Consider the following 13,712-nt stretch of genomic DNA (forward strand, 5'->3'; position numbering starts at 1 on the left):
GCCTATTTATACCATAGGCTAGACTTTCTCTGTTTCATCCCATTTTGTCTCTTATGACCTTTATGATTTGGAGCTTTATTCTTGGGTCTCCGATCTACTTTGAGTTGATTTTTTTGTAGTGATATGAGATATGGATCCTGCATCAACTCTTTGCAGGTAGAAGTCTAGTTTTGTCACAACCATTTGTTGAAAAGGTTGTCGTTTCCCTATTTAGTAAGTTTTGTTTCTATCTTCAAAGTTGTAAATATTTATAGAAGGAACCTGCTCATCTTTTTCCCATGGAGCTGTAGGTGGATTTGAACCATTGATCTTTTGATTTGCAACACAGTACATAATACACTACATCACTATAGCTCCTTTCCCTACCACTAGCCCCTCTTTAGGGAGCTCTGTTGGCATAGTCTGTAGGAAATTGCACAGCTAACCCAAAGAACAACTCCCTTTGGTGATTTTAATTCATCAGTAACTCTGTAGGAGAGAAATAGGCAATGTCAGAAAACCAGCTGAAGGGTCAGCTATGGGTCAACAGCACTGAATTTGATCCTTTCTCCCACCCCCCGCTTAATTTCTACAATATACTTTCATTTATATGACTCCATCATTCTTATATATTTTATGTAAACTAACACCAGTTCATTTTAGAAAAAGGAAATACATTCCCTGTGATGTTTAAGTGATTTCTGTAAAAATGGATTTATTTTTTGCATTTCCATCTTCTATTCTCATACAGAAATATTTCCAAACATTCTCTCTATTTCATTCTTTCAAAGGCTTGACCCACATTGGCAAATCTATCTAGACAGTTGTGACTGACCAAAAGCTCTTGTTCTTTTTCCCCATTAATTGATTACTGTGAGCATTTAGGGAGTGTCTTCTGCCCTAGCTTCTGCGTGTTAATGAAGGGAACTCAAAGAACCAAAGCTGTAGAAGAGCAGCCACTACTTTCCCTCCTAAGAGCCTCTCCTCAAAGACCATTCTTAAATAGTCATTACTTATTGCCTTCAAATGTGGCAATAAATTCAATCTTCAGCCTCTCAGATGACACCATTCTCTTGGTTCTACTGATGGAGCATGTGATGGGGGAAGTGGTAAAGTGTTGAGAGGTCAGAGAACTTCCCCAATCAAAAAGCTCTGGAGTTAATCAAAGTCATTCTGAATGAACAGTTCTCTCCCATTCTTGTTATTATGTGCTTCTGACTTGGAACTGACCCATAGCTGACCCTCCAGCGTGTTTTCAGAGGTAGTTAATCACACAGGAAAGATTGTCTATCCTTTTCCTGAGGAAGAATTGCTGGATTTGAACCATGTGCTTTTTTGTTGTTAGATGCCATCATAACAGCCCTATGAACAAGAGATCTGAAGCTTGTCCAATCACATTTTCTGTCATGTGTAAAACCATTGTTAGTTTCTGTCTCAGCTCCTCTCACTGATGGTCTTCCTGTCTCTCTCTAACCTTCCTTCTTTTCTTACCATAATATATTTTTCCAAGGACTAGTCTTTTCCAACAACATATCTAAACCAAAGTATGTGAGGTGAAGTTTCACCATCTTTGCCTCTGAATTCTTGCTGAATTGTTCTTGTGAGTCTTTGTTTCATATGTAAATGAGGTTGCCTGCTAAAGAGGGAAGCACTTCATTTTATCATAACTGCTGCTGAATGAAGTGCATTTCCTAGGCTGTTTTATTCATAAAAGTGAGTTGATATAGGTATGAAATAATAAATAGCTTACAAATTGGCAAATACTTTCTAGGGAACATTTTTATTCCTGATGTCTTCGGCATTTGTAATCTGTTAGTTCCAGTACTAAGTGAGCTCTAGGGGTGCTATGGTTAAAGTGCTCAGAGTCAAACAAACAAAACCCAATGGTTGAAACCCACCAGCTGCTCCATAGAGACAAAAGAGGGGGCTCTTTGCTTCTGTACCACCGGAAGCCCTTTGGGGCACTTCTACTCCATCTTGTAAGGTTACTATGAATTGGAACTTACTCATTAATAGTATGTTTGGGGTTTAGCCCAATTTTTAGCTTTAGATTCTGTCCTATAAAATTACGCCTGCGTCCTGAGACACCAAATATCAATTCTGGCATTAATCTCAGGTCTTGGAACAAAGAGCAATGAGCCACATGTGTAGAAAAATCAGTAAATGCTGAAATTATCAGGAGGGATGCTATTGTTGGGATATATTCAAAACTATCCCATCTGGCCCCTGAATGGGAACTGAGCAAATAACTATAGCCAAAGTTGTTATTCTTGTTGCTATGTACTATTAAATCAGAACTGGTTCATACATAGCTAACCCTGTAGCAGGCTTACACTGGAGGAGACTGCCAGTCTTTCCCCCTCAGAGCAAGCTGGTGGATACAAAGCAGGTACATTTGAATTGTTAGTGCAATCCCTTTCCACTAAACCACTAGAGCTACCTTGCACAGAGTAACAAAAGGCAAAATTCAGTGCTGCTAAAGTGATTCCAACACAAAATGACTCAGTAGTACAGAGTACATCTGCTCATCCATTTTCTAGGTCTAGAAATCTTTAGAGGAACTGACTGCTTCATCATCCTCACACCAGGGAGCTGGTGTGTTCTAACTACCAACATTTGCTTAGCAGCTCGATACTCCAGGGATCCTTAGCATTGATCCAACATGATGCAATTCCGTAATACTAAATTCTAAATTTCATTTTACTTGCAGCCACTAATATATGTGATAGCCACAGGAATATTTCTATTAGATCCTCTGATTCAGAACTATGCAAGCTATGGAATTAGTCCGTTTACCATAAATCATAATGGCCTCCCTGCAGCATACTTTGTGGATTTAGTGATTTATTTTTGTGCTAATAACTATACTAGGAGTAAAGCTGATAGAAAATTGAACTGCTAAAATACAGTTGGCAGAACTCATAATGAGCCACAGAGAACCATCTTTTCTTTTCATTCCTTGAGCAGAGCAATAAAAAAAATGAGATCTATTCAGTCTTGAAAGTATAATGGAAAAGGATAAATTTCATGACCTGTTTAAATATAAGAATTGAGACAATAAGAGAGGTGGGTTCTCCCAGGTACTTCTTCCCATGCTGTTAACTGTTGAGTCTCTTACTTTTGGAAAAAGGTAAGGGCATGCAAGCAGAGTCAAAATCAGTATTTTCCTAGTATCAGTCATTGAATCATTGCATTAGAATTGTTAAAGTGTTGTTTTTAGTTTTGTTTTGTTTTATTGGTTTGCTTATGAAGTTCATATACATTGTGTTTCATACATTCATTCTCATGCATTATATTTTATAAAATTAATCACTATTGGACCTTGCCCACTGTTACACTGTCTTTTCACCTGGATCCTTTGCTATAACATTTTCTCACTTAACTTTCATCTATCCACCCAGCATTCCTCTTTCAGAAAAGAGCAAGGAATTTATATGCTTGCTGTAAAGTTCTCCTAAGACATTTTTTTTTCTTTTTTTTAATTTAGGTTGTTTATTTTTCATTTCAGTGTGATCAACTGCACCTAAAATTCCTGGTCTACTATTATCACCTATAAGTCAGAGCATCTCACCCCTCATCTTCAAGAATTCTATAGTTATTTTCTAGACTTTTTCCTAACTGTGCTCTTGCTCTCTTCTCTCTCTCTCTCTCTCTCTCTCTCCTCCTTCTTTCTGTTTCTTTTCTTCTCTACTCTTTTTGATACTATCAGAGATATTACTCTAGGATAGGGAGCTCTGGTGGCCCAGTGGCAAGAAGCTTCTTTGCACTCCCAAAAGGGTGTGATTTGAGTCCACCAGTTGCCCCGTGGAAGAAGGTTGGGCAATCTCCTCCTATGTACTGCCTCTGAAAACCCACCAGATGGTCAACTATGGATTGGTTCCAACTCAACGGTACACAACAATTCTAGGATTGGGATTTATGTTCTTTGGCTTTTACCTCTAATTTAATTCCCTTGTAGAAAATTTAGTGACTCACATGAGTGACTTCAGTTATCTTCACTGTTCTTGAAAAGGAAGCTCTGCTGGCCTAGTGGTAAAGTATTGCATTGCCAACCAGAAGGCAGGCAGTTCAAATCCCAGGGGAAATACAACAGTCTCTTCCCTTCCCATGGTATTTACGGCCTCTGAAAACTCGCTGGAGGAGCAGTAAGAGCAGGCTCCAATTCAATGGTACATAACAACAACAACATGGATGGAAAATATGTGCCGAGGTCTTATCAAAACACTTCACCTTGACTGCAAATCTAAATATCTTACATACCACAACATAGTTTCCATCATGGCCTAGAAATAAATATTTCAAGGCCAATGTCCATTATATTCTGACCATAAAAGTTCTTAACCACCCATATTATTGCCTTACCTATTTCCCCATATTCAGGTCTTTAGAAATGCTATTTACTAAATTAGTAGAAGGTACAGAAAATTATTTTCATAATATCTATAACCATACAGAAGACACGTAAAAAGAAGCAGAAAGAAAAGATGAGATAAAGTGGTATGATGGTGGTTGCAACTTTTTCTTCATGATTTTTCTCAGATATGTCAACTTTCCTCTGGTTTCCACACCCTAACGAATCCCAAGCAGCTTGCTCAGAAGCATCCTAGCTGCACATCAATAGAAGAGGCCTCAGAGATTTCTCTAACTCTCTTGGCATCAGCATCTTGATCATCAGATCAATGACCTCTTCCTCAACTCCAGTATTTCAATCCATCATTTACCAAATATGAAGACCTTGAGCATGGCAGCGATTGTGAGAAATGGTGAAGGATGGGGCAAGATTTTAATCTGGTGTGTTTATAGGATTGCTTTGAGTTATCATCAACTTGATGGGACCTAACAACAACATGGCATTTCACTGTTGCTCAGGTATTCTTTCAGTTCCTCAGGAAACAATAACAAACCACTGGACTTCTGAAATCTTTGTGACAGACAACTGTGACCTTCTACTTGGTTTCTCCTCTCCTCTCTTAATATTAGGGCACTGTTGTTCTGTACCACTGAGTTAGAACTGACTTATAGTTTACCCAAGAGCTGGTTTTCAGAGGCAGTAGATTATATAGGAGGAGATTGCCCATCTTTGTCCCATGGGGTATCTGGCGAATTTGAACTGCTTGCCTTTGAATTGACAGCACAAATCTTTACCACTAAGTAGTAGGGCTTCTTATTAGGGAATTGTTGTGTGCTGGCAAGTTGGAACTGATTCACAGCTGACCCTCTAGTGAGTCTTCAAACACAGTAAATCTCATGCGAGGAGATTGACCATCCTACTTCCATGGAGCAGCTGGTCAATTCAAACTGCATGCCTTCTGGATTGTAGCATAGCTTCTTACCATTAGGTCACCAAAGCTCATCCTCGTTGAAAGCACATTCTTCCTGTTAGCAGTCTCCTTGGAATTCTGGTGCATGAGACTACACACGACTCTCTTTTACCTTAGACCCTTTCTTTCTGCTTTATCCTTAATATTGTATCGTCTAGCTACATGCTTTCCCATTCACCTCAAGGTTTATAATATACTTTTTTATATTCCTATTTTTTTCTGGGTACCACTTTTTGTTGCTTCTCCTACTGTCTGGTTTTGTGCAAATGGGAAGATGAAGTTCCAGTCCTCGGTCCCTTCTAGTCTGTCAGTCAACTGTGATTAACCAACTCTCACCACGGAACAGGACATATGCTGCTGCTCCTGTTGAACCCCTGTCTCCTTTGCTTTCAATCTGTGGCTGTTCTGCATGCATAATGCAAGGAAGAGTAAGGAGCTGAGCATTCATTCTCACAATCCATAGGCCTCATTTGCCTTCCTTATGGAATCAACTATTTCTCATCATGATTCTGAAGTCACTTTCTCAACTCTCTGTTCTCCCTCCATTTCTTGCTCTTTCTTTACAAGTGTGCATGTGTGTATGCACTTAGACTCAGGCACAAAGTTGTACACTCATTCACCCAGAGAGTCTACTGGGGAAACTTAATTATTTCTCTTAATGGCTGCACACAATATCAGGAAATTATATTCTTACTATCTCCCCTAGCTCAACTTGGGAGTTTCCATTTCATAGAATCATGTTGGCTGTAATTCTCTTGCCAAATCTCCTGCCAATATTGTATAACATAATGCAATATGAGAGCAAATTGCCATGTATTTAATTAACCTGATACTACAATTTTTTTATCATTTCATTTAAAACCTTACTGCATACACTCAGATAGCATTTTTGTCATACAGAGTGCCAAAAGCACTCACAGATGATAGAAATAAAATATGTCTTCCAAGTTGAATTCATGGCAGAGAATTAGATTTTCTGTTTATGTAAATCAGGACAGTTTCACAATCCAATGGTGTTTTCTCCAGCAAAGCATGCATTGCTGTAAGATACTGATCCTCCAGACTAAATGAGGGGCTCAAGGAGCATTTCATGGAATTTCAATCTATTTTCTCTATCCCATAGAAAGTTGTCAGGAAGGAGAAATTGCAGAAAAGAATCTAGAGCAACTTCACTTATTTATTTGACTTAGACAGTCCTAGACGAGGGAGAGTGGACCAAATATTACCTCCAAACATACTGCTGTTGTAGCAGTCCTTGGCCGAGTCTCCAGGCTTTGAAATCTTTCAGTCTGGGAAATAGCACATTTTCATGGCTTGTAACCTAGCCCCTCCTCTTACTTTCTTATGTACTCTTTTACAGTGAAGGCTTTATCCCAGAACCACTGTTGTGATTGTTCTAAAAGTAAAAAATCTAAAACCAAAAAGCTCCATTCACAGGATAGTCTCCTTAAAAAGATGCACATATGATTTAGCATTTCTCCTGACCCTAAGAAGCCACCCTTATTCATTTCCCATCAACTTTTCTACCACATGCATGCCCACCATAAACACTGAGCAGATACTCCCTAAAGAGATAGTGCCATTCACTTCTCTGTTCATTTGTACCAAGTTTGTTTCTCCCCCTTTTTGCCTTTGAGACTTAAATGCCCTCTATCTCCTACTCTTTCTTTGAGACCCAGGTCAATTAGTCTTGCCTTTGCTGCCCCAGTTCCCCAACACTCTGAGCTCTCATGGAAGCACAGTACCCATACTATTATTTAGAACACGTAGAAGTAGGCAATCTTTTGTTTGTATACCTGTCACCTCTGTAAGCTGTGACCTCATGTTCCTTTCTTATATCCCTGGCACCTTACCTTGGGTCAGACACATAGTTGGCACATAAGAAATGTTTGCGGAATGACTGGACAAAGTAATTTGCTGTGGGAGTCTGAAATGCTACTGATTATTCCATTTGGTCTTTGTACATGAGGACGCAGTCATGGACTTGAATCACTTACAAGCGGCTCCTTCTGCTCACTCTCCAGGATAGGAAAAGAACCCTATCTTTTTAGTCCTATCTTTTAGCCAAGAATATTCTGGGTGTGTTTAACTAAGAAATCTGAGTGACCTTGATGGATCAGCACAAACCTACATGCAAACTTGTGACAGTGAGAGTACTGTGCCAATCACAACATCCATTTAAGCAAACACCACATGCCAGCACTATCCTGAGAATGCAGATGAGATACAGAGCAATGTCCTGACTTTTAGTGACATGGTTACAGCTGAGTATAGATGCTGCTGTCAAGGAGTCTTATATTCTTGGGATTGTGAAGACCCAGGTTATATTTCCTTATGTGATCTCTTTCATTCCACCACCAGACTCACCAACCTCTGAATATTTACAGCAGGAAGTCTATGAAAAGAGAAGTTTAGTTTTAAACTATGAGATAGATCTTGGTTATTCTAGAAATGGGAGGAAAAATGGGGGGGGAAAATCTCTACAGAAACTATTTAGGACCTATGAAAGTTGCACCCACACTGCAAATTATAAGGAGAAAATCCATAAATAATGTTTAAAGATCCTTTGGTATATGTAGGTAACATAGTAATCTAAAAATTCTTATTACTACTTAATTAATAGATAAGTTTAATTGGGGCACAAAGTTCAGGCATTGAGACATCCTACAAGACTTGTCCCTACTTCTCCATCTAACTAAATGCACTGTCTATGATAATTAATAATGTTAAATAAAATTCTTTGTAATTAAAGTTATTAGAAATGATAAAATCCAGTGAACAATGTGATAGCAAACATTTAATAAAGTATCTGTTCCTGCTCTAGCCTTTGATTTAATCTACTACTACAATTTGTAAAGCTTGTATTTATTTTATGTCTATCTCACTAATAAGACATAAAATTTAAGTCCAAAAAGAGATCAAAGGGCAGGTTTTAGGTATTACTGCCTTTCGATTCACAGTGTAGGTCCTTGTTGCCAACTAAAGAGATTAGAGTGGAGTTGAGATGTCTTCGTTTTACTAGAAAGATGGTTGAAATCAAATGTGCACAGTTGCAAAATAAGAAGATTCAATTCTATGATAATAATAATGAAAACATGTTTCTTTTTAAAAATGCTTAAAGTGTGAAAAGTTCTTCCATGTCTATTACACTATTTTATTATCTTATCAACCCTGTGGATAGGTAAATACCTTGTTTTTCCCATTTTAATTTTACATAGAAAGAAATTCAGGTCTGGATATGGTGATTTGACCAAGGTCATGTTATTAAAAGCCATAGTCAGTATTGCAAATGCAAATCATAACCCCATATGGCCTTTCTGTTTACAAGATTCTCTGAACATCTGTGTAGTTGTTATAGACCATAAGTAAGTAAATAACACAAGTTGTAAAAACAACAATTCTCCTCTGTAAGACTTATGCCAGGGTCAAAGCTGATGATGAAGAATCTGCGTTGTGAGAATTAACTGTCAACTTTGCAAAAACAATCACGCTTGGGGGGGTGGGGAGGCTCTGACATCACAGTGGTAAAGAATTCCATTGCCAACTCGAACGCAGGTGGTTCAGATCTACCAGCTATTCCATGAGAGAAAGATAGGAAATCTCCTTCTGTCCAATTTGCAATCTCTGAAAACCTGCTGGAGGGTTATCTATCAGTCAGGTCTGACTCAATGGCATATAACAACAGTCAACAATCATACTTTAAAAATTAAGCCCACTTACAGATATTTCAAAAAAAAACCAATATTCCCTTTAAATGCAGCTCTTCAGATGCCCTATAGTTAATCCAGGAATTGCACCAAGTACTTTCTGACTGTTTGGTCCAGTAGTTCAATTTTGTTAAACAATGTCATTACTTTAATTTTGTAAACTTGCTTTAGTTCTATCAAGTCTAACTAGGGAAAATTTCCATTACAAACAAGAAACATAAAAGGGGGAGTGGGGAACCCAAACACACATTTTCAATTCAAAGCCAATAAACTCTATTATGTTTTTAGTTCATTTTGATCCTAAGCTTTAAATTGCCGTTATCAATAAGAACCTTAATTATCTTCTTGCTGGTTTTATCTTGCAGTGATTACCTATAAAGTGCCTTAGTCTCTTCTATTAAGGATATGAGCAGCAAAATAGTAACTGTTTGATGCTACTTTAAACCAAATAGAGTACCTTGGAAAGATTTAAAGTAAGTGTTACCCTAATGAAAAGTTGAGCAGTAGTCCAGCAAGGGAGTCATTGCCTTCCACAGAGTGGAAGGCAGCTGCAGAATATAGACATATAGGAGACCCTTGCTATTTTGTGGGTAATAATCTTTTATTCGTAGATTAGGCCTGTTTAAAATTTTACCTGTTTGTGAGTTTACACTCAAGCCATTTTAAATATTTTTCTTTTGTATTCATTTGCATACAAAATTTGTATACATTGTGTTTTATTTATATATGTTGTATTTCTATTCACATTGCATTTCTGTTCACATTGCATTCTCGTGTATTGTGTTTTATAAAATTAATCACCATTGATCCACACCCACCACTACTCTGCCTTTGGAGGTCCTCACTACCAACCTCTGAGACCTTGTGACATTTTTCCCCTCTTCACCACCATCAGCCCGCCTTTATCCTCCACTTTTCCCCTTTGGACTTTTGCACACATCTTACTAGCCATCTTTACCTTTACAGTAATGGCAAGATGCTTTTCACTATGTAGAGTCACACGGTATAGAGCCCTCACTGGCTATGCCGCATGGCTACAAATCCAGGATTTCCTCAGTAAAACAAACCAATTGCTGACCCCATGTGTGTCACAGTAAAACTGCGCTCCTTGGGGTTTTCAACAATTGACTGTTTTTCTTTTTCTTAAGAACAAGATCACCAGATCTTTCTACCAAGTTTCATACAGCTGGACTTAAGCTGCCAGTCTTTTGGCTAGCACCTGTTCACAGTAACCATCTTTGCACCACTCCAAGAATCCCTTTTATAAAGAATGACTGCATTCAAGTTAATGAAACAGAGGATATCTTGAAAAGCGGTAATAAATATTCTAGGTGGAAAACATCACCAGAGTCAAGGACCATTCCTACTTCCTTATCTGTCTTCAGAGCGGTGTAGTATGAGTATCCTGTTTCTGATCACAGAAAGATGGAAGAAGTAAAAAGCAAAAGGAGCACCTGCAAAATGTGATGCCCAGAGAACTGGTGATGCTCATAAGACTATAGTGCAGGGTTACTGTGAGTTGGGATTGACTGAAAGGCAATAGGTTTGTTTTGATCTGGGCTTTAGGCTCTATTGGGCTGTGTTGAATATATTTTCTTCAGGATCCCCCCCCCCCCGTGGATATTGTAGATTCCTTCATGACAAGACCTTTCAGGTGATGATTCTTCAGGGCCAGCATTTATTAAAGGAAATCTATATTATTATTCTAAGACCATTAAACTTGCAACAGCAAGTGAATAACAAAATGTGAAGTGTATTACCATTTCATGCATTTCCTTTTGTTAGCATCCATTTTTGCCTAATTGAAAAGAAAGGGAGAAAGGGAAGGTTTGTCTTTCAAGAATGTGAAATAGATTTCAACAGTATCAGAGAAGGAAAACATTAGGATAAAGACAGAGTAAACAAATACCAGATGTGGATTTAGAGATGAGACTAATCTTGGTTCTGGCATCCAAACACTTTGAGTCCTTGACCAATTCCATTGAGTCTCACTTTGCAGTTTTGTGTAATGAGAGGTGAGCTGGGAGATAACTATGATAAAAGATTGAGAGGCTATATTTCTTGACTGGAGATTGGAGTGTTTGGGAAGTCAGGGATTTACTTTGCATAGAAAGTGCCTGATGCTGTTTAAAAGACAAACAAGACTGTGTGATTTAGTGGAAGGGCACCAGCAATTGGCATTTGCAAATGATTTATCATAAGGAAATACTTGTTGCAGAATGAAGGAGAAGCTTAGTGAGATAGCCAGAATGGCCTTTTAGGGAAACAGCGTTGGCCAAAGATCTCTAAAAAAAATTTTCAGCAAAACTATCCAAAAGATTAATAATGACTTAAGAGAGAATTTCGCCTTAAAAAAAAATGACATACAAATTTTACATAGGGAAGAATTCAGACAAGAACATTAATAAAGTTGAATTAGAAAAAAAAAAGTATGAGTAAGGTTATTCCCTAGATATGGGAAGTAGTGATATTTTAAGGGAGACAACTACTTTTCTCAAAAAGCTAAGCCAGGGAGTTCTGCTGGTATAATCTGTAGCGAGTTACATGCTAACCCAAGGCACATCTTTGTTGGTTCAACTCTACCAGAACTTCAAAGAGAAGAAGATGGGTAGTCTCTTTCCATTACCATTCACAGCCTCTGAAACCCAGTGGCGTCTGGACCAACTCAACAGTTGTGAGTTTGAGTTTTCCTGTTTGAGTAGCATTAGAGCTGCTAACCAAAGGTCACTGGCTTGACTCTCCCAGCTGAATCCTGGAAAAAAATTTATGGTTTCCACTTGGGAAACCCAATGGAAAGCTGCCATGAATTGGAATTGACTCAGTGGTACTGGATTTGGTTTGATTTTAAGAAGAAAATAAGTAGCCTTCAATCACTCACTGAAGATATAATTAAATGCAGTAATGGTAACTATACTTCAGAACGCTGTTGGCACAGTGGTTAAGTGATCAGCTGCTAATAGAAAGGTTGGTAATTCAAAATCACCAACTATTCTGCAGGAGAAGGATGTGGCAATTTGTAAAGATTCATTAATTCAAATTGAAAGATTCATAGATAAAACCCAAGGGTACTGCTGTTGACTTGATACCTTCTCATAGCAATCCTACAGGACAAAGTAAAATTGCCCAATAGGATTTCTAAGATCATGATATTTATGGAGGAGCTCAGTGTCCCAGTGGTTAGAGTGTTTATCTGCTAATTGAGGGGCTATCAATTCAAAGCTACCAGCCACTTAGAGGAAGAAAGATATGGATAGCATTTTCTCTTTCTGAGAAAGAGTCAACCTTTGCCAGCCCCAGATATTTCTATTATGTCCTCCTGAGTCACTATGATTCAGAACGTACTCGTTGGCAATAGGTTTGGTTTTGGTGAAACACACTTAATGGAATAGCATCTTGAAGGAAGGCTTGTGAAATTTTCCTGTATCTTGGGGAATATTCATGTATCATGGGGAAGGATTTTCTATAACATTACATTATAAATATTCTAAATGTAATTTTACCCGATGATAACACCAAAGTTTATTTCAATACTGAACACATACACACACATATATGCATTCACACATACACATAATATGGCTTAAATTATGCAATTGTATATTTGAAAACCTAAAAGAAAACATTTGAGTGGTAAGGGGTGATCTCTAGTGTAGTATTATATGATTTTGAATTATTTATTTCTGCATTTATTAAATTTTCTGCAATGAGCAGGTGTTCCTTTAATAAGCAGAGGGGGAAACTAAGATAAAGAATACATAAACTACCCTAAGGAAATACTTATTATTATAATTGTATTTTAGGAGAAAGAAGCCATGAAATTAAAATTTGCTAATGAGAATTACTTATTCTAGAAATTTATGGAACTTCATAAACAAAGGCAAGTGCTAGTTGAGAGGAGAAGGCAAGTTTATATTTGTTTAGGTTATCAAGGAAAGCAAGTGCCAAAGATGTACTGTACACTAAAATTTTTACTTGAGAAAGAAGGGGAGAAATAGAAGACTACTTGGTTCTGAGTAACTTCTTAACATCAATAAATCTCTTCTACCTAAATGCCTCATCTCTTAGTTCTCCGTAATGATAACCATACTACCCGCCACCTATTTACTAATGTGCTCATTCTTGTTCTGGTTCTCCTTTAATTCCCCCAACAACCTTGTGATAGAGATCTCATTATTCTGTATTTGCAGATGAGGTAGCTGAGGCATAGATTCGTCACTTACAGCCTGACCCCAAAAGTACCAGCTCTTAGCTTGGCTTAGCATTGTTCACGTCCCTCCACTTCCTCTTTTGGACTTTTATCCACACCATACTACTTAATCCTTCTATTTTTACAATAATTGTCCTATGCATTATTTGTCCCTATGAGACTGAGTTCGTTTACTCCACATAATGCTCTCTAGATTCTCCCATGATATACAGTATTTTACAAAATCATTGCTCCTCAGTGATGTATAATATTCCATTGTGTGAATATACCATAATTTCTCAATCCATTCATTCATTGATGGACATTTGGACTGTTTCCATTTTCTTGTGAATAATGCTGCTATGAACATAAGTGTACAAAACTCCATTTTACATACCAGAAACTGGAGTTATAGAAATATTAAGTAACTTTCACAGATGAATCCTGTTATTGTTAGGTCCTGTTGAGTTGCAACTAATGCATAGCTGAACCTTCAACAGGTTTTCAGAAGCTGTAAAT

General features: G+C 37.8%; 1 protein-coding gene across 3 annotated transcripts in view; it reads left to right on the forward strand.

Moving 5' to 3' along the window:
* SLC8A1 (solute carrier family 8 (sodium/calcium exchanger), member 1) overlaps positions 1 to 13,712 on the forward strand; it is a 414,184-nt gene that overhangs the window by 293,554 nt on the left and 106,918 nt on the right. Inside the window, exons 1-2 of one of the 3 annotated variants that reach the window (XM_006882331.1) lie at positions 11,682 to 11,685; positions 12,166 to 12,172. The exons of the other annotated variants lie outside the window; for them this stretch is intronic. The gene's annotated coding sequence lies outside the window, so the exon portion shown is untranslated. Of the gene's footprint in view, positions 1 to 11,681; positions 11,686 to 12,165; positions 12,173 to 13,712 lie in introns of those variants that run through there. 3 annotated transcript variants of the gene reach the window in all.

This window comes from Elephantulus edwardii, unplaced genomic scaffold, assembly GCF_000299155.1.
Source record: "Elephantulus edwardii isolate Elephantulus edwardi_28Jun2011 unplaced genomic scaffold, EleEdw1.0 scaffold00019, whole genome shotgun sequence".
NCBI classification, from domain to species: domain Eukaryota; kingdom Metazoa; phylum Chordata; class Mammalia; order Macroscelidea; family Macroscelididae; genus Elephantulus; species Elephantulus edwardii.